The following is a 26,223-nucleotide window of genomic DNA, read 5'->3' as shown; positions in this document are numbered from 1 at the left end:
TATGAAGGAAAGACCAGCACCTCCTCTGACAATTGGTATTATTTATAATGCTTTAAAACTAAGAATAAAAATTAAACATCAGGAAAATAATCTCTCTGCAGGATTGTAGCCTAAAGTCAAATGTCATTTTGAATTTTGTGAGAAGTTTCCCTGTTTGTGTACTGTTAATTTTCTTAATCTGAAAAATAGAATGTCCCTTTCTGTATTCTCTTGCAAATTTTGTCTCAGATCAGAATACTTTTAGCTCTAGGCCAAAATTACTGAGAAGAAGGATGGTGGAGACATACTGATTCAGATACAGCCAAGGATATCTTATGCTAACAGTCAGCTCCGACCATCCTCAGTCAAGGCTAAGGACACAGAATTAAAGACCAAGTTGCTTGTATTAAATTTGAAGCATTGTGATTTATGCATGAGTGAACTGTTATGTGAAGACCTGGATACTTTGCTGTACAAACTAACTGGGGAGGGGAGAAAAAAACAGTCTATAGATTGACACATCTTTTTTAGTAAAATTTTTCTCATGCTACTCACAACTCTCAAGATTTTACTGCCTTGTATTTTTGAGAATAGGAATTTGAAAGTAATGTTTTGCTTCAGTAGATTAGTGTTGTTTGGCATTTTATATTTTGAAGTAGTAATGAGAACCACAAAATCATCGTTCTCATGAAAGCTGTCACAACTTGTTTCCTTACATTTCATTATCTTCTTTTCTTTCAAGTCTTTTCCTTCTCTACCATTTTCAACAAAGCCGGAGAAATAACTCACTCTCAGAAGACAGGAAAAATCAGCAAGTTGTGATGCCCTTTTCTTCTAATACCTTTGAGGCTCACAAACCAGCTCATATAGATGGATCACTTAAAAACAACCAACAGAAGTCTACAAGAAAATTCACATTTCTATCTGATAAGGACGACTTAAGTACCTCTAACTCCCTTTATAAGGAAAAGATAGGTCAAATATCTACACATTCAGACATTTCCTTGAGAACAGATTTTAAAGACCCATTTTTAGTGCAAACACAAGTCAAGAGTCAGTCCCTGAGGGGCCCAAGAGAAAAGATTGAGAGGATGTGGAACCAACCAGTCAGCTTACCTAGAAGACTCATGTGGAAGGTTCCAAACAAACCAGAAAGCATAGATCTGATGCTATGGCAGAACACCAGGCAAAGAGCTGAAAATGAAGGCCCTGGAACCTACTCCAACAAGAATGGTAGTAACAATCCATTGTTTACAACTGAAAATATAGATCTGACAGAGAGAGAAGAAATAAGGCAAGGAGAAACACTGGCTATAAAAGAAAAAGAACAGTTGAAATCTCTAGCTTCAGACTCTTCATTTTCCTCTTCTTGGTCTCACTTATCTTTCTCCACTTTGCCAACTATTTCAAGAACTGTGGAACTCAAATCAGAGACTGATGTCATCCTTTCTCCTGCTGACTGCTCCTTGGAACTTTCTCCTCCAAGGCCTTGCAGTTCAAATTCTTCAGTCTTTAAGAGCCAGACACTCCCTTGTATGTTGGATATTGAAACCAAAAGGAACATTTTTGAAAATCTTTCCCATCCACCTAACATCTCTCCCTCCTCTCATTCTCTTCCCTCTCCTCCTCCTCTTCCTCCTCTTCCTCTTCCTGGTCCTCCTCTTGTCATAACCCCCTTTTCTCTTTCCTTTCCTCCTCCTCCTCCTCCTCCTCCTCCTCCTCCTCCTCCTCCTCCTCCTCCTCCTCCTTCTAATCCTCCTCCTCTTCCACCTCTTCCACTTTGTATTCCTACTGTTTCTTCCCCTGATTCTTTTTCTCTACCTCCCTTTACTCCTCTTCCTCCACCACCTCCTCCTCTTCCAGGTCTGCGGCCACCTTCAGCTTCAGTTCTATCCACAGAGGGTATTTGTATACCAGTTATTAAGTGCACTACAAATATAACTCCTGCCAAGGAAATTAAATCTGCTACAAACCAGCTATCAACATCAAAATTGGTGTGTAATGCAGACCCTCAAAAAGAACCAAAAGGCATACTCAAACATATTAAAAACTTAGCAGAACTTGAAAAGTCAGTAGCTAACATGTATAGTCAAATACAAAAGAACTGTTCACCCACAAACATCTCAAAACTTCAAACTTCTTGCACTTCAGAGATACCAAATATGGAAATCACATCTGAACAAAACCAGGAGAATTCAAACAATACTGTGGAGGGAATTGAAAAACAATCTCCCAATCAATCTACTGCACTGTAATGCTGATTTTCCTATTTTAACTGGGAATCTTTTGTTGATCATATCTTCAAGTTGAACATCAAATTTGAACATCAAAGAAGATTCCACTGTCTTACCCCAAATTCAATAAATGCTGTTTTTTCCATATTTTTAATTTAAAAGATTATTAACTTCATCACTACTCATATAGTAGATTTACCTTAATTTTCTTAACTACAAAGTAGCATTATTTGTCCTACATTTATTTAAAAAGTAAGTAATTTTAATCTGTTTTTGATGGGGAGATACAGGCATGAAAGTTAGATACCCAACCTCAACAAAAAGGATTGTTTATCATGTTGATGCTTTTATTTTACTTTTTGATCATAGTTTCACATGGATATTTCAGGAAAAAGGTAGCCTGTTACAAATAAGCTAAACGTGATAACATAGATTCTGGGTTTTTTTGTTTTGTTTTGTTTTCCTTAAGCCTATGTATTTGGTAGGAAAAAGTACTTCCAAAGTAAAATGCTATGTACCTAGAAATGTAGAGGATGACAGACACAAGGTGTTTCAAAATAAACCCCAGGTGCTATAATATGTAGTCATTTGTTTCCTTTTAAGAACATCCTTTACTCTGGCTTGCTTTTGTCTTACTAGTATGCTCATAAATTTGATAACTCTTTTACTTTTTTCAATTGCTGTCTTATTTATTTCTCATTGTGCATTCCCTTCTCTTCTTTATAATGCAAATAAATCTTGAGACGTTGACTTTTGTAAGACATTTTTCATTGTTCCCACAAATGTTTAAAGTGCTATTTAATTTTGCTGTGTCGCATTATTATATCATCTCTTTAATTATAATTTTAAAATATTCTCCTTCAAAGAAAATATTTATGTCCAGTTTAAAAAATGAAATAATATTAACTTTAATACAAAATCAAGAGGTATTATATTTAGTGAACTGTCACCAGTTTTATTTAGGCCTTTGCTTCTTGTTTTCAGCAAGAAGTTAAATTTTATTCTATGGAAAGATAGTTCTATAATTATAATGGTTATTAGTATTTTAGAGCTCAATTTGTTAAATTTCCAAAACATTAGCTAAACTTAGGACATTCTTCCTAATTTCTTCATGATACTTACACTTTCACTGAGTGTATTTTAGCTCAATTACATATTTATACATGCATATGCATATTATTATATACAATGATATATAGGCATGTTTGTATATGTGTATATAATGTATAATATGTGACCATCAAGTAATTGGTTTGTTTTTCTCATGAAACATGTGTAATGAATTTCATTTACTGGAAATCCCTATTTTGAATAGAAGTATAATTATTTGTTTAACACTGGAGTTTTAATATTTTAGAAGATATATCTGAGATATATCTGAGAGAAAGGTACATTTGCGAATTAGCTCTATATGTATGTTCCAGGAAATAGCAGAATTTGCAAATAAGCTATGATTGTTACCATAGTGTCTCTTATTTCTTTGAAATAAGAGAAACTTCCATGAAAGTTAAGCTTGATAGTTAATTGTTTAAGTATATTCACATAGTTTGAGGGACCTCCATTGTGCTATCTCAGAGATTTCTTCAGCTCTGATATTATTTGACATTTCTTCAGGAATTTGATCTGGCATTCCTAATTAACAAGATAAGATTTTTTTAAAAATCTGTTGTAAGTTTAATTATTTTCATTAGCCCATCTGCTTCAGATTCTTTTCATCCAAAACAAGAGTAATTTCTTGCTTGGGGTTCTTGAACATGATTTTTTTCTCTCTTTCACTGAAAAACTTCAGTTGGAGTTTTTGTTGGCAGCTGGACATATGCATGAGAACTTGTGCTATATGGCGGACTCTGACAAGGTATTATTCACACTTGTGTGAGCCTTTAATGTGAGTGTGTGTACTTTTAAGCTAATTTCTACCAACTTCTTGCAAATATGAAACTTAGAATTCCTTGGTAATGAAATTTCTAACTAGTGACCAATGACATGTTATATGAAATTCAAATAATAATTTTAATAATAATAATAATTGTAAGTACCTAAGTCTTATTAAATTATTACATTGCCTTTTTCTATAACACTTTAATATTTATATAATCTAAATTTTTTATTAATATTTTATACTTTCACATGAAGCATTTATTCTGTTTTGTACTTAATAGTCTTTCATTGACACATTGCATTTGGAGTTCCCCGAGTTCCTCATAAATATTAATTAAAATATCTTCTGTAATATGAGACCTATAAATATTGAGTATACAAGTACAAATGTTCTTCCTCTCCTCAATACCTAATCTCTACAACCTGACAATCAGTCTGTAGAAAGGGAACATTCTTCTTTATTTATTGAGATCAAATTAACACACAAGGAACCATTAGATATCTTATTTAAAATACATAGACAGGATTATCATACATTTGTTCTTACTGTTAAAAATAAATGTAGGGGCTGGGATTGTGGCTTAGTGGTAGAGTGCTTGCCTAGCATGTGTAAGTCACTAGATTCAATTCTCAGCACCGCATATAAATAAATGAATAAAAAATAAAGGTCTATCAACATCTAAAAATTTTAAATTAAAAAATAAATGTAATAAATATCATTGAATATAAGCTACACGAAAATGCATCAATATTATATTACTAATTTTATAACTATCAATGGTCATGGTTTGAAAACATACAGGTAATTATAAATATTGATCCTGTTATGTAACACTTTTAAATATATTTCTTCGTTTGAGCTAAACCAAGCAATATAAATAACTACCTGAAAGGCAAAAGAAAGATTAATGAAAACAGTATTTTTCTATTTCTGGTATTTATGGAAAACATTGTAATCAATAGAAATTGAAATATCTAGAAAATAAAGTTTCATTTTGTGTGATGTACATGACTCATTTGTCATTATTCAAACCAGAATATGAGTTTTCTCTAATTCATCTCTAAAAGAAATTAAATAGAAATTGAAAATGTCTAAATTTTAAAAGCATTAGAAGGATAATCATTCCTATAAATATTGGGAGAAACATAGGTACTGTATAAAATGTACTGTAAAACTCTTTAAAAAATATTTTTAAGTAGGATTATATTAACTTTATTACCAAAAGTTTCAGCAAGTTGTGTTAACAACTTAAGATGCTTTCAGAAAAATAGATTTATCTGTCTTATGAAGATATTGGATTTTTTAAAAAATATTTTACAGAGGTTGTTTTGTTGGACTTACTAATAAATTTTCACTACAGTAGTATATTAATTTCATATAGCATGATCAAGAGCATCAGTTTAATACTTTAACTGTTTAATTCATAATAAATATAAATTTCTCACAGTGACATTCACATTAGATATGCTATGACCTTTTTTCTCTCTCAAGTATGGTCAAATATTTCACCAACTTGTAGTCCGTGTACTTAATTAAGATTTATGTAATATTGAATATTTGACTATTGTATCTTTAATGTTTTTATTTTATTTCTAATGATGTAATTCACCCTCAAATGGTAGTTAATATTTTTATTCATTAGTCTTAGAACTAAGTTGACATAAACAAAAAATATATCTTACCATCATTTGGAAGATGATAGTCTAGTTATGGAGGTATTTTTCATCTTGTGTTCACTGCCATTCTTCATGTAAGAAACATATCTTTTTCCAAATGACTATTTTATATAGATCGAGACTTGTATAGGACAGAGAAATATTAGATTATTGTTATCCCAATTGATCACGACAGAGTCAAAGTGTGTATTGTTATACACTATTTAGATAAATAGTCTTCGTATGTTCTGTTGTTCATACCAAATGAGGGTCTGGGATGATAACTGATTTTAGTAATTCAGGCATGAAACTGGTCTTGTCAATGCCACAAAATACATTTCCCAGTGAGACAGTTATTAGTAAAAGTTACCTTTTTATTTCAGTCAGATTCTTTTTAATGGCCCTTATCTATAATTTTCTCTAATCTGAAAATCTGAGTGTTTAATTCTGCTTTCTTTATTTCTGCCTTTCAGGAGAGGTTGCACCAGAGGTAAGGGATTTATGGTGTTATATCAAGATTCCTGAGACATCATTTGTGTAATAGGCAGGACTAATGTACATTGTTCTGAAGCAAGATTATTATTCTTCAATTCAACCAAAACCTGTAAATATACTTTTCTATTTATTTTCTTTCATACATGTTGCTTCTTTTCTTTGGGGTTTTAAGACTATGATTCAATGGATAAGCAAAGATCAATTGCTTTTATTTTCAAGGATAAATTTCTTTTGTCCTGAATTACAGTTACTCACTACTGTCATACTCCTCTAAATTCTTCTTTCTAATATGATAATCTAACTTAGAAATTGTGGGATTGCTTAAAGTTTGGTTTTATTACCAACCTAAAGTTTTATCACTATATTAGAGTGGAGTTTGACTTCTTAAATAAATAAGTACATAACCTAAATAACTTATACTTTAGAATGCATAAATCCTAGATTATGTAGAAATCAAGTTGAATGCTTACATGATCCGCAGTTTATACTATGTAACAGATATCATCAGCATTTTAAACTAAAATTTCCCTTCCCTTTAAAGGAGCACCATAACTAGATTAACTCAATAACAATTGTATTAAGGAATGTCTACCCTTGAAATAAATAGTTGCCTTATTGCCCATGTCTGGCAGATGTTTCATTGATGAAACTATCTCCCAGAATCTCTTATTCGCCTTTCCAGTGCTTTCTTTAAGATATGTTACACAACTATGAAACCCCTAATATTTGATAATCCTAAATTTGAACTAAATGTCTTGTTCTCATCTGGTTAAAGTCTAAATTATCATGAAACTAACCAATAGAGATTTTAGTTAGTCTCTTAAATCAGTATGAGTGAAAGAGGGAAGAGGTAGGAAGAAATCCGCTCCCCCCACCAAATCTGGGGAAGAAAGATTTCCCTATTTACAAAAGACTTTGTGGGAAAAAATGCTTTAGTACAAGTCATCCACTTTGATAAGCAGGAGAAGGAATGGGGACCTTGTCTTGAATATGATCTCAAATACCTTACAACCATATCATTCTATGTGTTCTACTGCTCTTCCCAATGAATCTGATTATATTTAATATGACTGGAAAGAAAAAGAGGAGGGATGATTTAAAACAAAGCTCTTGTCAAAAATAATTATGTGAACGGGGCGATCCAAGATGGCGGCCTAGAGGGAGACTGCACCCCCTGTCGCTCCAGAACCCAGGAGATAAGAAGGGGAGGCATTGAGAGACTCAGACTGAAATAGAGCCACGGGTGAGTCTGCCCACTGGGTAAAGCTCGGCCCGGGTGGCAGGCCCAGATAGAGGTGGCTTATCGGAGCCGGGCAGGGCAGCTAGAGTCATCCACAGGCAGTCCTGCGCACTCCGGCGGTGGGCCCCGCCCACACAGCCAGCTTCTCCAGGTTCTCGGAACGGAACTGGCCCGCTAGTGAGAGCCTTTCTGACCAGAACAAGCTCCGAGTCCCGGAGCCAGTGGAGCGCAGCGTACTCCTGTCGGGGTACCGCGGACCCCCAGCCCTTCGGCGTGGCCAAGATGGCGCCTGGCAAGGTGCCAAGGAAGTGCTGAGAGCAAAACCAGGTACCTCCAGCAGACTAATTCTCTGTCCAACAAGTGGCGTTATTTGAGGAAGTTAATGTGATTGGCCATGGGTCCTCGTGGACACTGCATGCTTGCTATATGCACACTATTATGTTCCATTACTGTCCATGCTTTCCCCTTGTGATCTATAAGCTGATTGGCTGTTGTATGTAATGTAAGGCGCTTGCAAGAGCCGTCAGTGGCGGCCAGCCAGAAGCAGAAAATAAAGAACTTGCCCTGATCCGGTTTCGTGTTTCTCTGCGGGCAGGGGACGCGATATACTCCAGCATGCAAGCAGATTCAGGGACCAGGATAGGACAGCCAGAGACTTCCCCAAGTAGCCTGGACCCCTGCGGTGGGAGGTGTCGTTCAAGGCTAGCTTCTCGGAGCTGACCGCACAGCGAGAGTCTTTTTACATAGAACCAGCCACAAGCCCCCGAACCAACGGAGAGCTTTGATCTGCAAGCAGTCTCTGGGATCAGGAGAGGGCAGCCAGAGACCTCTTCAGGTGGCTCTGCCCACTCCGGCTGCAGGCTCTCTTCACGGGGCGATCCAAGATGGCGGCCTAGAGGGAGACTGCACCCCCAGTCGCTCCAGAACCCAGGAGTTAAGAAGGGGAGGCATTGAGAGACTCGGACTGAAATAGAGCCATGGGTGAGTCTGCCCACTGGGTAAAGCTCGGCCCGGGTGGCAGGTCCAGATAGAGGTGGCTTATTGGAGCCGGGCAGGGCAGCTAGAGTCTTCCCAAGGTAGCCTTCCACACTCCGGCAGTGGGCTCCTCCCACACGGCCAGCTGCACGGTGCAGGCCCACAGTGAGAGCATTTCCGCACAGAGCCAGTTCCAAACCGTGGAACCAGTAGGGGGCTAGGGGCAGCTTTCTTTGGATGCACTGCTTTATCAGATTCCTCCAAGACATCAGGCTACTGAAGGCTGGGAGGTGATACACTGGAAATCTACCGGGACACTATAAGCCAATAGCGGAAAACTGCAATATCTCAGGGTCCCACTGACAACTGACCAATATGAGAAAACAAGGGAAGAAAATGTCCCAAACAAACCTAGATACTACATCAATAAAACCCAATGACCGCACAGCAGAAGAAATGTCAGAAAGGGAGTTCAGAATGTACGTAATTAAACGATCAGGGAAGCTAATGAGGAGATGAAAGAGCAATTGCAGGCATTGAAGGAGGAGATGAAAGAGCAAATGCAGGCATTAAATGATCGCACCAATCAACAGTTAAAAGACCAAATACGGGAAGCAAGAGATCATTTCAATAAAGAGTTAGAGATACTGAAAAAAAAAACAAACTGAAATCCTTGGAATGAAGGAAACAATAAACCAAGTTAAAAACTCCATAGAAAGCATAACCAATAGGATAGAACACTGGAAGACAGAACCTCAGACATTGAAGACAAATTATTTAATCTTGAAAGCAAAGTTGGCCAAACAGAGAGGATGGTAAGAAATCATGAACAGAATCTACAAGAATTACGGGATATCATGAAAAGGCCTAATTTAAGAATTATTGGGATTGAGGAAGGCTTAGAGAAACAAACCAAAGGAATGAACAATCTATTCAATGAAATAATAACAGAAAATTTCCCAAATATGAAGAATGAAATGGAGAACCAAGTACAAGAGGATTATAGAACTCCAAACATACAAAATTACAACAGACCCACACCAAGGCACATTATTATGAAAATACCTAACATACAAAATAAAGACAGAATTTTAAAGGCCGCAAGAGAAAAGAATCAAATTACATTCAGAGGGAAACCAATAAGAATATCAGCAGATTTTTCATTCCAGACCCTAAAAGCTAGAAGGGCCTAGAACAACATATACCAAGCCCTGAAAGAAAACGGATGCCAACCAAGAATCTTATACCCAGCAAAACTTACCTTCAAATTTGACGATGAAATAAGATCCTTCCATGATAAACAAAAGCTAAAGGAATTTACAAAAAGAAAGCCAGCATTACAGAACATTCTCAGCAAAATATTTCATGAGGAAGAGATGAAAAATAACGATGCAAATCAGCAACAGGAGGCGCTAGCCTAAAGGAATAGCCAAATAAAGGAGAAACCAAATCATGTCAAAAACAAATATGAGTCAATTGACTGGGAATACAAATCATATCACAATAATAACCCTGAATGTTAATGGCCTGAATTCATCAATCAAAAGACACAGACTGGCAGATTGGATTAAAAAGAAAAATCCAACAATATGCTGCCTGCAAGAGACTCATCTCATAGAAAGAGACACCCATAGACTAAAGGTGAAAGGATGGGGAAAAACATACCATGCACACGGACACAGCAAAAAAGCTGGAGTATCCATCCTCATCTCAGATAATGTGGACTTCAAACCAAAACTAGTCAGAAGGGATAAAGAAGGACATTACATGCTGCTTAAGGGAAGCATAAATCAGCAAGACATAACAATCATAAATATCTATGCCCTGAACATTGGCTCATCCACGTACGTCAAACAAATCCTTCTCAATTCCAGAAATCAAATAGACCACAACACCATAATACTAGGCGATTTTAACACACCTCTCTCACCACTGGATAGATTGTCCAAACAAAAATTGAATAAAGAAACTATAGATCTCAACAACACAATCAGCAATTTAGACTTAACGGACATATATAGAATATACCATCCAACAACGAATGAATACACTTCCTTCTCAGCAGCACATGGATCCTTCTCTAAAATAGACCATATTTTATGCCACAAAGCTACTGTTAGCAAATACAAGAAGATAGAGATACTACCTTGTACTCTATCAGATCATAATGGATTGAAATTAGAAATAAATGACAGAATAAAAAACAGAAACTTCTCCAATACCTGGAGACTAAATAATACACTATTATATGATGAATGGATAACAGAAGACATCAGGAGGGAAATAAAAAAATTCTTAGAAGTAAATGAGAACAAAGACACATCATATCAAAATCTCTGGGACTCTATGAAAGCAGTACTTAGAGGAAGATTTATTTCATGGGGTGCATTCAAAAAAAGAAGTAGAAATCAACAAATAAATGACTTAACACTACAGTTCAAAGTGCTAGAAAAAGAAGAGCAGACCAATACCAAAAGTAGTAGAAGAGAGGAAATAGTTAAAATCAGAGCCGAAATCAATGAAATCAAAACAAAAGAAACAATTGGAAAAATTAACAAAATAAATAGTTGGTTCTTTGAAAAAAAAATAAAATTGATAAACCCTTAGCCACACTAACAAAGAGAAAGAGGGAGAAAACTCAAATTACTAAAATTCGGAATGAACAAGGAAACATCACAACAGACACGAGTGAAATACAAAACATAATTAGAAGCTATTTCGAAAATCTGTACTCCAACAAAACAGAAAACCTTGAAGACATCAACAAATTTCTAGAGACATATGAACTACCTAAACTGAACGAGGAGGACATACACAACTTAAATAAACCAATTTCAAGCAATGAAATAGAAGAGGTCATCAAAAGCCTACCAACAAAGAAAAGTCCAGGACCAGATGGGTTCTCAGCCGAGTTCTACAAAACCTTTAAAGAAGAGCTCATTCCAATTCTCCTCAAACTATTCCGTGAAATAGAAGAGGAGGGAACCCTCCCAAACTCGTTCTATGAAGCCAATATTATCCTGATACCTAAACCAGACAGAGACACATCGAGGAAAGAAAATTTCAGACCAATATCCTTAATGAACATCAACGCAAAAATTCTCAACAAAATTTTAGCAAATCGCATACAAATATATATTAAAAAGTTAGTGCACCACGATCAAGTGGGTTTTATCCCAGGGATGCAAGGTTGGTTCAACATTCGGAAATCAATAAATGTCATTCACCATATCAACAGACTTAAAGTTAAGAATCACATGATTATTTCAATAGATGCAGAAAAAGCATTCGATAAAATATAGCATCCCTTCATGCTCAAAACACTAGAAAAAATTGGGGTAGTGGGAACATTCCTAAACATTATAAAGGCAATCTACGCTAAGCCCATGGCTATATCATTCTAAATGGTGAAAAACTGAAAGCGTTCCCCCTAAAAACTGGAACAAGGCAGGGATGCCCTCTTTCACCGCTTCTATTCAACATCATCCTTGAGACTCTAGCCAGAGCAATCAGACAAACCAAAGAAATTAAAGGGATACGAATGGGAAAAGAAGAACTCAAACTATCCCTGTTCACTGATGACATGATTATATATTTAGAGGAACCTGGAAATTCCACCAGAAAACTTTTAGAACTCATAAGTGAATTCAGTAAAGTAGCAGGTTACAAGATCAATGCTCATAAATCCAATGCATTTTTATACATAAGTGATGAATCTTCAGAAAGAGAAATTAGGAAAACTACCCCATTCTCAATAGCATCGAAAAAAATAAAATACTTGGGAATCAATCTCACAAAAGAGGTGAAAGACCTCTACAATGAGAACTACAGAACACTAAGGAAAGAAATTAAAGAAAACCTTAGAAGATGGAAAGATCTCCCATGTTCCTGGATAGGCAGAATTAATATCGTCAAAATGGCTATACTACCTAAAGTGCTATACAGATTCAATGCAATTCCAATTAAAATCCCAATGATGTACCTTGCAGAAATAGAGCAAGCAATTATGAAATTCATCTGGAAGAATAAAAAACCTAGAATAGCTAAAGCAATCCTCAGTAGCAAGAGCGAAGCAGGGGGTATTGCAATACCAGATCTTCAACTCTACTACAAAGAAATAGTAACAAAAACGGCATGGTATTGGTACCAAAATAGACAGGTAGATCAATGGTACAGAATAGAGGACATGGACACAAACCCAAATAAATACAATTTTCTCATACTAGACAAAGGTTCAAAAAATATGCAATGGAGAAAAGACAGCCTCTTCAACAAATGTTGCTGGGAAAACTGGAAAACCATATGCAATAGAATGAAATTAAACCCCTATCTCTCACCCTACACAAAACTCAACTCAAAATGGATCAAGGACCTTGGAATCAGACCAGAGACCCTGCATCTTATAGAAGAAAAAGTAGGTCCAAATCTTCAACTTGTTGGCTTAGGATCAGACTTCCTTAACAGGACTCCCATAGCACAAGAAATAAAAGCAAGAATCAACAACTGGGATAGATTCAAACTAAAAAGCTTTCTCTCAGCAAAGGAAACTATCAGAAATGTGAAGAGAGAGCCTACAGAGTGGGAGAATATCTTTGCCAACCATACCTCAGATAGAGCGCTAATTTCCAGAATCTATAAAGAACTCAAAAAACTCTACACGAAGAATACAAATAATCCAATCAACAAATGGGCTAAGGAAATGAACAGACACTTCACAGAAGAAGATGTACAAGTAATCAACAGATATATGAAAAAATGTTCAACATCCCTAGTAATAAGGGAAATGCAAATCAAAACTACCCTAAGATTTCATCTCACCCCAATTAGAATGGCGATTATGAAGAAAACAAGCAACAATAGGTGTTGGCGAGGATGTGGTGAAAAAGGAACACTCATACATTGCTGGTGGGGTTGCAAATTAGTGCAGCCACTCTGGAAAGCAGTGTGGAGATTCCTCAGAAAGCTTGGAATGGAAACACCATTTGACCCAGTTATCCCACTCCTTGGCCTATACCCAAAGGACTTAAAATCAGCATACTACAGAGATACAGCCACATCAATGTTCATTGCTGCTCAATTCACCATAGCCAGATTGTGGAACCAACCTAGATGCCCTTCAGCTGATGAATGGATAAAGAAACTTTGGCATATTTATACAATGGAATATTACTCCGCAATGAAAAATGATAAAATTATGGCATTTGTAGGCAAATGGATGAAATTGATGAATATCATGCTAAGTGAGATAAGCCAATCTCAAAAAACTAAAGGACGAATGATCTCGCTGATAAGCGGATGAGGACATATAATGGGGGGTGGGAGGGGTTAGCATTAGGTTTAGGGTTAGGTTTAGGGTTAGGCTAAGGAGAGCGGTAAGAATGAAGGAAAGAAGGACTGTATAGAGGGAAAAGAGGGGTGGGATGGGTGGGGGGAAGGGAAAAAAAATAAACATCATTACCCTATGTAAACGTAAAAAAATAATAATAATAAAAAAAATAAATAAATAAAAAAAATAATTATGTCACACTTAAGTGCTCTTTGAACATATAAGTCTTTGAACTATGAAACTTAAAGCAAAAATCTTTGTAGATTCTTTTTTATTAAGGTATTAAATTTGGTGTTAATTAAAACAATTATGAAATTAAACAAATGAATCCTTTTTTACTTAATGTTCCAATATAGAGAATTAGTCAAAATATTATTTGATGTTTTTGATGACTGCCACATAATTAATGAATCATAATCCCAAAGTAACCAGTTTTAAGCTGTTGCCTTTTTTCCCTTCTCTTCTCAACCATAAACTGTCTTTTCCATCTGAATTATTTTGTAAATCTTTTTCTTTTAATTTCTTTGGCAGCAACAACAACTGCTGAGGCCTTCTCTTCTTAAACCAGAGGTATCAATTTTCACTTTCTTTTCAACCTTACTAACCCTTCACAATATATTTATGTGACTTTAATGCTTTTATGTTCATCTTACATGTAGACAAAATGTGGGTGGCTGCTAGTGTGGTATAATTCTACAAATGAGAGAAAAGCTACCTTTAATTGAAATACACAAACAAGTCACTTCCCCACTGCTGGATGGTGACCCAAATCCCTATGTGTAGCTTGAAGAAATTAGGCAAATAATTGTCTTTACTCTTATTACTAATCAGCCATCATTGAATGAAGCAATTCATGAATCTGATCAGTAGTAACTTGTTTCAGTATATAGCCATTCATTGGATCCATTCCTGAAGTCAGACCTAGATTAGGCAAAATAGAAAAGAATGCTAACATCTGTCCTGATTCAAAATACTGCTTTTCGGCACATGTGTATTGCACAGTGTCTGTGATTTTTGTTCCTGCAATGTGAAAGATTTCAATGTCATATGATAAATGCATAGTACTCATATATATTTAGTATGTCTACATACTGCCACAATTAAAAATAATGTAGGGCTAGTTTAAAATATTTCTTTTCTTTGTGATAAATTCAGTTTTTTATAATTCCATCTATAAATATTTTATTCCTTTTCCTTAAGAACAGAATCCTACCTTTTCTAAAAAAGGCATTTCTTGCTTAGAATTTACTCCTTATAATCTGGAGATTGAGTGGCAAGGATATCCAGGTTTTACAAGATTTTTAACAAAAATTTCCATGAAGAGAAAACTTCCTAGAACATTGAATCAGAAAACTAAAGGTCAAAATCCAAATGCCAATTATTAACTGTAAAACCCTTGCACGATATGCCTCTTCCTGAACATCAATTTCATATTCTAAAAATTGTTGGCAGTAAGGTCCAGTATATAAAGATCTAGTTCAGCAATTGGAATGTAGCAGGATAAAATTCAGTAAATGATAGTTAAAATAGTTGTTTTGGTTTGCATAGGTATGTTTATAATAATAAAATCTAAGTGAACTTTATTTTCTCTAATCAGTAACAAAAATATGATAAAATTAAATGTTTGATCTACCCATAAAATCAGTTTTTAGTATGTTATTTTGCATGATTTTCTAAAATTTAGTACTTACCAAATAAGGGAATGCCAAAAGAGACTGCATGGTACAGTAAAGAGGAGCAGCATTCCATTGACTGTTTAGGTCAATTCAGCACTCTTCCCAGTCACTGGGTAGTTCATCTATTTCTTCTCTCTTTCTTTTTTTATGTCTCTCTTCCCACCTTTTTTGTTGCAGTACTAGGGATTAAACCCAGTGTGACATGATAATACTACTATTACATCTACTACATTTTTAGTGCTTTTTAATTTTTATTTTGAGATAGAGTCTTGCTAAGTTGCCCAGTCTGTAGTTATACTTGGGATCCTGTTAACCTCAGTCTCCAAACTCACTGGTGTTAACAGTGTGCACCATAGTGAACAGCACTCTGTTTCTTTTCTTTTTTTTTTTTTTTTTTGAAGGGATGTTTCTCTGCTCTTCATTCACGAGTAGTGTAAGCATCCAACAGGCATACTTCAAGTCAATCTTTTCTGTTAATTTTTTTTTTTTTTTTTTTTTTGTAGAAACATCTTTTATTTGGGTAACATGTCCCAAAACAGGTCAGTTAGTAAAATAGATTCTACAGAATATGGCCCTATGAACAACCCTCCCTCCCCCAAAATAACCATTCTCCCTTGGGCTCCTCAGGTATAAAAAAAGTTTTGGCAGCTCAGTGTTTATCATCTGGGCATGGGGCACCATGACTGACCATGTTTGTATCCTTAGGGTGCAGCAGGTAGTAGGTGGCCGAGCTCTCCCTTCACCCTGTCCAGCCCAGCAAATATTTGTGTCCCACTCCAGATTCTGGAACCAAAGTTAAGAGCAAGTAGGTCTCCTCCATTGAGGTGCTGGGTAGGACCCAGTGCCATATCACTGTGCTTTAAGAAAGAGGGAAGGGATTTGTTTGGCACTTTAAAAATAGAGGAGTGAATGAAGCTGGAGAAGCCAGAGAAGATATCAAAACTGTCAGAGAGAGACTATTTGGCACTAGTCTACTGGAGGAAGAGAAGAAGTTAGATATGAAAGTAGGAGGGGCCCACTTCTATCTGCAGAGTGCTGAAATGAGCTAGAACCAACAGGACACTGATCCTGGGCCTATGCCCTATCCCTACCTTTATCCCACAGCAGCTGGGTGACCACCTCCAGCCTTCCCAGTGTCAGCTTACCCCTATGTGTATTTTTATCCCCTCTTTCCCAGCAAAGTCACTGAAGAGTGACTGAGTCAAGACTCAAGCCTCTCCCTGAGTGTCCTGGGCTCCTTTGCCAGTCCTGTCTCTCCTTTATTACCTTGTCAAAGTAATTGATGCTGCTTATATACAATGTAGTTGGGAAGAGGTGAACTTTATTCTCTCTCTAGGAAAAAACTATGTGTCCATATTAAAATTCTACTTTAAAACCATTTGAAAGTCTTTTCTTAGTCTCTGTATGTTATTTTAAACACACATTGATCAAGAAGTGTAAATGTATTAGTTCTGAGGTTTGTTTCATTTTAAAAGAATGAAACTATTACATTATTATATGATCAAAAGTCTAAGCTTACCATTGTGTTACCATTATCTTTTTAAAAATTATTTAGTGTGAACAACTTACATCTAAACTATAACTTTGTTCTAATTTCTTACTGGTCTTTCTTACCCCCATGCCATGCCCTGCTTCTTATTTTTTGTTGTTGCTGTTGTTGTTGCAATAAATCCTATTGCTACAAAGAAGTGCAAATCCTTCCTTATGGTTAGGTATTAAGAATTTATGCACATATCCACCAGCTCTCCAGAAGTTTCTTCATGACATCACCCAGACATTGATTTCCATTCTCCTAACTAAACTACTCAAGTGGCTTATAGCACACACATTAGTTTGTTTTTTAATATACAAGTTGAATAATACAGTATGTTTCATTCCTACATTACCTCTTTTGCTCATCATTCTGTTGGAGAGATTCACCTGTGGGTGTGTGATGTAGTGTATTTAGTTAATGGACTTCATCAGTTCCAATATTTTGCAATAGTGAATAATGTATTTTGGTGCACAAATGTACTTATTACTCTTGGGTATATAATTATAAATTGAATTTATTTGAAAGATAGATGCATGAATTTGATTTACTATTACTGACAAACCTTTTCCCAAGGGTCTTACCATTTTATCATCTCTCCATAATTGTAGGAGGGTCCCAGTTACTCCATGTTCCTCCCAACACATGGTATTTTTATTATTACTGTTTTTAATTTTAGTAATTTTCATGAGCAAACTGATCTCATTTGAACATCATAATTGAATATCTCTGTAATTGTTTCAAAATGTTTGTAAGCTATAAAGTTATTAGGTAGCATATTAGTATAGCAGAAAAGTTGCAAACTTAAATAACTATAGGAACCAGAGAATGCAGTTTATAGATGCAAAAATAAAGGCAGGTGCCAGATTTAAGATGATAATGGGTATAGTTGTAAATAGTATGGTTGGGCATGGGCATGATGCAGTAATCAAGAGAGAATATGCTTGCTGGAAGTTATAGTACTACCACCTATATCTTTGACATGCAGAAATATAGGCTTACTGCTGCCATCTTTCTGTTTTTCAAGAGAAAACAAAATCCCATTTTTTGGTGGGAGTGGTACTGGGGATTGAACTCAGGGGCACTTGACCACTGAGTCACATCCTCAGCCCTGTTTTGTATTTTATTTAGAGACAGGGTCTTGCTGGGTTGCTTAGCACCTCACTCTTTCTGAGATTGTCTTGAACTCTAGATCCTCCTATCTTAGCCTTTGAGCTGCTGGGATTACAGGTGTGTGCCACCACACCCGGCAAAAATCCATATTTTTGATGGCATTCTCTAAGGGTTGGTGGCAACTAATTCAATATTTTTAATGATTTTGGCCAATCTTAGCATAACTAAAAGTCATTATCTGTACTTACCTGCAGGTTATAAATTTCCACACTTCCTAAATAATATATTTCTGACATGGGAGAAGTATAATTTTTCCTCACTCATCACTATGCCTGTATTAACAAAATTAATTCTTAGAAATAGCATATAATCTTAAATAAATATCAACCCATTTTCCTGTGGATAGTTATGCATTTTTCCTGTTATTCTATTGCAAATTTAATTTGGTTAGTCATTGATTCACATGTTAAAAAAGAATTAAAAAGGCAAATATAAGGAAATTGCATTTAACATTTAATAGTTATTGAAAATTATTTTAAAAAGTAATCCTCAAGAAAAAATATTTCTTTAAGAACATAGTTTGAAAACAATTGGTATTATCTGGCATTTAGAAGTAGAAACACTGATAGGATCCCTTTGTTTAAATAAGGCCTTTGCCAGGTGCAGTGGTGCATACCTGCAATCCTAGTTACTCATTCAGGAAGCTGAGACAAGAGGATGGCAAGATGAGGCCCACTTGGGGAATTTAGCAAGACTCTGTCTCAAAACAATAAAAAAATTAAAAAGTCTTAAATCCAGAATTAGCATTAAGTATCTTAAAATGTAAACAGCCTTGGGAGACATCACACATTAACTCAGATACTTATTAGTGTATAAATTATTATTAATATCAGAAAATTTTAGATAAAGAGTTTAAATGAATGGAAGAATAGTGGATACCAGAAAACCATTGGTAAAAAGATGAAAACATGCTAAAGATAATGTATAATTTTCATCAATGTTTAAGTCTATTAATAATGTAATTCATGATAGTTAAATTTAACTGCCTATTTGTAATTTTAAAAGTCATCCAGGAATAAGTGAAACTACTCATTTGAGAATTTTAACAGATTTTTAATTAGAAAAACTTACGTCCCCTTCCCTTAAGTAAAGTCTAATAATATAATCTTATTTTTTGTAATGTACTTGCAGCCAGAAAACAAACAAAAAAAGGAATATGTTAAAGTAACACTTTTAATTATAGTTATTTTGGCAGGAGTATTTTCAGAATCATCAAATTCTAGGTGTGGAAATCTTCCTTTGAGCTGAAATGTGATAAGAACTTATTTTCAAATGTAATTTCCCTTTTTGAACAATAGGAGTTATCCATGGAGTCTGGAATTGATCCTGGCCAGGAATATGGACAAGATTATTACAGTTAATTAGCATGGGTACATCTTCAGATTTTTTATTCAGAATATTAGATAATATTTACAAATAATAGGGAGCCATTTATTGATTATTTTACTTGCATTTATTGTTTCAAAGTCATTTCATTAATTTTATATTTAAAAATGAGTAATGTATCTGACTTTGATTTCAAATTTTAACCATTTTTATATTTGACATATATTGTAATTCTAGAAATGTTTTTAAATTATTCATATTTATCTAAATTAGAAATAAAATTCAAACATATTTGCTCAATTCCTGAATTCACCTTACTTTCGTATGATATGTTTAATCCCTTTTAAACCAGTCTGGGTAAAGTTTGCTCACAAATGATAAAGAAATGGAATACATATTTAGGAATCCAGTAACAAATATTTCAAAACTTATTTCTACACATGTACACTTTACTGCTTAAACAAATGTAAAAGAAGAATGTAAATCCCATTGTTGACCACCATGTTTGAAGTAAACCTTTACTATAAATATGAAGACCTTATGTTCTGAATTAGCTATTACACTTTTGAAAGGAACCTATTTTGTGTCCTAAGTTCTTCAGTTAATTAAGGAGCATTATGACTTTTTTTTTTTCTCATTCTAGTCTCTCAAAACTTATATCTGAAATAACTCAACTCTCTTTATTGTTATTCCAGGGTACCATTATGGCAAAAATCTTTGGTCATCAGGTAGTAGTTCTTACCCTATAGTTTTGTAGCTAATTTAAAAGGAGCCTAAGTAGATGCTGTATAAATATCTGGAGACTGAATGATGAAGAAAAATAAGAAAACAGAGATCATGGTAGATCCTACACACACCACAGGAAAAAACATTTTAGGTTTTAAATTTCTTTTATAGGTATGAAATGCCTCAATATGGAAGTCGATGTTGATTGTTACCACCTGCTGGTCAGGAGGAATATGGTGAGGTGGTTGGTGAAGCTGAGGAGGAATACAAGGAGGAAGAGGTAATTACCATAATTCCATTCTATAGGATAATATTAAAAGAGCAACATTTAATCCTATTTGACTAACAGTATATAGAATATTTCCATCTTTAAGAAATGCTATTTATTTTCTACCTGTTTTCCATAGAAGTTTAATAATGCTGGTCCTTTCATTGCTTTATCTGTGGAGGGAAATTAATTTTAATAGTTTAATCTGTTCCCTTCCATAAAATGTTAAACATCTGGAAAAAGCTACAATAATTTTTTTGTTTTCTAAAATTATAAATGTTGCTCCATGAATATAATATATAATCAAATATATAGCATAAAATCAAATATGCTTAAAAATTATACAATACAATGGATACTTTTGTTCCTATACTGTCTAGCATATATAAAAATCATGAAAAACAGTCTCCATCTTTCAAGCATTGGACAAGGATGAAAATATTTCTACCTACATATTTGAGGAAATTATGTAATCATACTTAAATTAGCATGAATCATTTTTATCAAATTCTTTTTCTAAAATATTAAATTGGCAGATTTAGCCCCTCTCTCTTAATAGTGATAAATGAATGGCAGGATAGGTCTAACCTGTTCAAAATTTAAGAAAATAGTCAATTTTTATGTAAACTATTAGATAAACTGGCAAATTTTCATGACCTTAAAAGACTTTTTTAGACGTTAGCTAAAGGGAGACACACAAGCTCTTTGCCAAAATCTAGAGCTAGGAAAGGAAGGAGATACTTCCTATTACTTTCTTGATCTAAGATACAAAAAACTTTGAATAAAAAAAAATCACTAGATTTTTAAAGATAACTAAGAGTAAAATAGTTTACTCACACTGAATCTACCTCTGTCTACATGTCGTAGAGAATTTTGTGATGCTTTCTGAAATCTTGTTATATTACTTGAGTAAAGTTATCACCCTGCATATTCATTTCCACTTAATTTATATGTGGGACAAGATCATACCATAGCTATCCCCACACTGACACTTCAATTGCATTCTCACAATTTCCAGGAAGAGCCAAAGAAAATTACAAAACCAAAAGTTGAGATTAGAGAGCCTAGTGAGGAGGAGGAGGAAGTGGTAGTAACTATTGAAAAGCCGCCTGCAGTGGAGCCCACATACACAACATGGAATAGGGCCAGGATATTCCCCATGATCTTTAAGAAAGTCAGAGGACTAACTGATAAAAGAGGTTTCATTGACCTTGAGGGTGAAGAGTGGCAAAGACGCCTGGAGGAAGAGGATAAAGATTATCTGAAACTAACTCTAGACCAAGATGAAGCAACAGAAAGCACTGGAGAATCAGAGGAGGAATCCTCCAGCGATTATACTGAGTACAGTGAAGAAGAATCTGAGTTCAGTGAGTCTGAGACCACAGAAGAGGAATCTGAGTCGGAGACACCCTCTGAGGAGGAGAGTTCCACTGAAGAATCAGAAGAATCTGAATCCACAGAGTCAGAAGGAGAAAAAGCTAGAAAAAACATAGTGCTCGCAAGAAGAAAGCCCGTTGTGGAGGACATCAAGGAAGTTAAAGGCAGAAGAGAGGAGCCACCTAAAGAGCAAGGAGAACCCACAATAGAAGAAGAAGAGGAACACCCAGGAGGAGAAAGTGACCTGGCCCCTGTGGATCAATCTGCAGACCTTGAAGCTCAGGATGTCCCTGAGGAGGGCAGTGCAGAATCCGCTTCTGTAGAAGGAGGTGTAGAAAGTGAAGAGGAATCAGAATTAGGCAGTAGTAGTAGTAGTAGTAGTGAAAGTCAATCTGGAGGTCCTTGGGGCTTTCAGGTACCAGACTATGACAGAAGCAAGAAGGCACACCAAAGGAAGTCTCCAGGAGCAAACTCTGAAGGTTACAACACAGCCCTCTAAAAGAGATCACAGTAGGTGGGATTTTGCAGTGATGAATACTCCTGTGTGCAGTGCCTTCTGTGTGTTCTCTGAAATGACTCTTGAAGGGGAGTTAATTGAATATGATTTTTATGTGACTTAAGATCAGAAACTTGCCAGAAAAGTCACACACTGAATCCAAACAGATTTGTATATTAGAATATGTTAGATTAAAACAGACTAATCTTTCCTATACTAGTAAATAGAAACACATGTAATCATCTGGTCAATGCTTACTATTTTTCAGCAGGATTTTTATTATTAAATATGACATTATGTATTGTCAGCAATACCTCTCTGTTGGAATGAATTTCATATATAGATAAATGTAGATTGATACATAGTCTGTTGGAATGGATCAGATAGCTAGATGGAAAGATAGGTGATAGATAATGTAATACATCAGTTTTGCAAAACCTAAGAAGAACTTGAACAATAGGATCATGTCTAGACTGCTTTTGTAAATATGTACATTTTTCCTAACAAAGGTATTTTCAAAGATATCACAAACATATTCAAATAAGTTTACAGTGCCACTTTCAAATCTTAGAAGTTAAGTAAGATAAGATACTAAAAATCAAAAGTTAATACCATTATTCTGAACTGTATTGTTTAAAACCATATTGTAAAAATCATAATATTTTTTTATCTGAGCAAGTAGACACAACAATTTTGAAATAGACATACTCATTGCCAGGCATGATAGTTTACCTAGTCCAAAATGTAATAATACTTCTTTGAGAAAAAAATAGAATACAGCTCAACTTTTGTCCCTTGAACTTTCTAATGTTAATTGGAAAGAGAAAAATGATTGGTGAAAACTTCCATTGTGTTTCAGTTGCTTACAAAAGGAAAGTTTAGAATAATTAGCTTTCAGTTTTATGTATACTATTGAATAATTTGTGTACTAATACTAAATAAATTATGCACCCTGGGAATGTATTTTCTAAGTTAGCAACAATCTGAATGGGATGACCCAGAAAACTAGAACATTTCAAATGAATGAATGCATTAAACATACAAAATTTTGTTTAACAGCAGTGAATAAATTAGCAACTTTGTATTTAAAGAATATCTTTCAAATACGTGAATAAAAACTTTTTAACATGAACTGAATAATCTACTGTTGTTCATTGCTTCCAACTTAACTTTCCTGAATAGTAAGGCAACTCCAAACCAATGGATTAGTTCCTACATCAAATATAAATAACATAGTTTTCTTTTCATGTAGAATAGCAATTTAATCTAAGAGAATATGTTTCCTGGAATGTCTGCTTCCTAGCTCAGCAACACTTTGTTCAAATATATTATGTTGTAAAGCCAATAAAAAACTTGTGAAAATAAACTGATGTGAATAAAGAGTTGCTAACCTGTACCCCTCTTGTCTTATTTACATTTGATAGCTTTTTAAATATCATTTTTTTAAAAAATTTCACAGGTATTGTGTTCTTTGACTCTTTAGTTCCCTTGATAATGACTAACACTGTTTTTTTTTATTTTTTTTTCCCCTTTTATTTTGTCAGTGGGCAAGAAAGAGAATGATCAAATTAGTTGTTGATCTAGAATATGAAACTAGCTCAACTGGAGAAGACAGTGCTCCGGAATGTCAGAGAAACTGTCTTCACAATGCTAATATCCACAGTAATATCAATGGCAATATATATATTGCACAGAATGGTTCTGTGGTGAGAACCCGCCGTGCCTGTCTCACTGATAACTTGAAAGTTACTTCCCCTGTCCGTCAGGGCAGGCACTTTAAGAAATTAGACAAGTTGGCAGTGACACATGAGGAGAATGTACCTCTGAACACATTGTCAAGGGGGCCATTTTCTACTGAGAAAATGAACAAAAGACCAACGCTGGTTACATTTGCGCCTTGCCCTGTGGTGACTGAGGATACAGCAGCAAAGCCATTGGGGAGTAGGCTGAAAAGCATAGTGGAACAGGAGTCCATGGTTGACAATAAGAACATCAAGGAGACTGTGGAATTCCATAGTGACCACACACAGTCAGACGATGAAGAGCTTTGGATGGGTCCCTGGAACAACCTCCATATACCAATGACAAAACTGTGGCTGAGTTTTTAAAAGTTATTTTAATTTTTACTTCAGTTTTTAATGAACTGTGCTTTTTATTGTCACTGAGAAAACAATGTATGGGATTTATATCATGCACACAAGCTAAAATTTTGAACAATATGCTTTAAAATTAAAAAAACAGATTTGCACTCACATTTCTATCAATTAGTTGTTTTTCCCAGAAAATCTTTTTGGACAGAATTCACTAAATAACACATCATTTTAAACATTTAGCTATTTTGGGGGTTTTGAATTTTTTTCATTTTAATAAACACATAATTTACTAAGTAATCATTCACATTTTGTTAATTAACATAGATTGTGCTTCATTTATAGCTTCACAGAACATTTTTCAGTATACATAGTTTTATTTTCTATAGGCAAGGGGGAAAAATATTAGAGAATTTTTATAGGTAACAGGTTTATATAATTGTTGCCTATATTATCCTGATTTTTTAAAATGAAAGATAGTAGTAAAGGTGGGAATAACCTTTAAATTATTCTGAATCATGAGTTTACTTTTCTTATTATCCATTTAAAAATTTTACAGATTTTTACACACACATACAGACACACCCACACAACTTTGAAGGAACATGGAACAATTAAGGTCATATCTTTTTTAAGAACTTAATTTACAATTATACCTGCTTCCCACTACAAACAAATTATCCATATTACACATTGTAGATAATTTCATTTAGCTACTTGAAATTAATAATTGGAGCAACAAAACAATCTCTCACCCTCAGTGAAAGTTCACTGAGAAGGTTCCATGGTCAAATAGGCAGTATTGCACCGAGAACCACAGTCTCATTGTGGAAGTCATGGTAAGACCAGAAAAGTCTCACCTTAATGTCACTGGACATGAATATTTTATGAACCCAGCAAAAAAGAATTTTACAGAGTCACAAATTTGTATAATATGTGAAATGCTTACAAAGGCTGTAAATCTATAACTTCAAAGGTATTATTATATTTAACTTCTCCAAGTTCCAATATATTTATAGATTATTTTGATGCACATATTAATGGTTCTATAGTTCAGAGTCAGAAAATGATTGCCTGGGCATTTTTCATTTTAAATCAAAGAACAGTTGTTCTTTATTCACCACTGAACAAAGCACAGTGTTTTACCATTAATAGAAACTACAATGAATTATTCTTTTAGAAAAACTTGCCTTATATGTTGCGTACCCTCCAGATGTAGAAAGAATGAAACAATATAGTTTAAGAGAATTCAGAATTCTATTGACTATGACTTAGTATGATAGAGATATAGCTCACCTCAAATTTTGCACAGTATTGACCAATTCCAGATTTCATTCACATTGCTTCGTGCATGCTTAGTATATGGTTGAAGGATTGAATAACACATTATTATTTATACCCCCTCTTACATTTTTCACACCTTTAAACACTTTATTATAATGCTATTTCCTTATTTCCAAAGTGTGCCAACATATATTACTAGTATGTGTTCATTTCAGATTTTCAAAAATATTTGAAATCAGACATAGTAACATCTCATTTATCTAATTTGATTGGAAATCAATGCATTTTTATACCCTTGTTGGAAAAACTATCATCATTAATACAAGCTTGTTAGAAATATAGAATCATGCCCATACCCCCCAGGTCTATCCAACGAGAATATGCATTTTCACAAGATCCTAAGGTGATTTGAATATACATTAAATTTTGTGAATCAGTGATCTGTATATTGAACTCCAGGGCTTACTCGTTAAAGCCCTAAAACAATTATTTT

General features: G+C 34.7%; 1 pseudogene; it reads left to right on the top strand.

Annotated features, from left to right (window-relative positions):
- The window catches only part of LOC124985694 (protocadherin-15-like), a 65,198-nt pseudogene extending 40,668 nt beyond the window's left edge, over positions 1-24,530 (top strand).
- The last annotated feature ends 1,693 nt before the right edge of the window (positions 24,531-26,223 follow it).

This window comes from Sciurus carolinensis, chromosome 5 (genome assembly GCF_902686445.1).
Source record: "Sciurus carolinensis chromosome 5, mSciCar1.2, whole genome shotgun sequence".
NCBI lineage: Eukaryota > Metazoa > Chordata > Mammalia > Rodentia > Sciuridae > Sciurus > Sciurus carolinensis.
The sequence above is the reverse complement of the archived record's forward strand: the minus strand, read 5'-3'. Positions and strand labels throughout refer to the sequence as shown.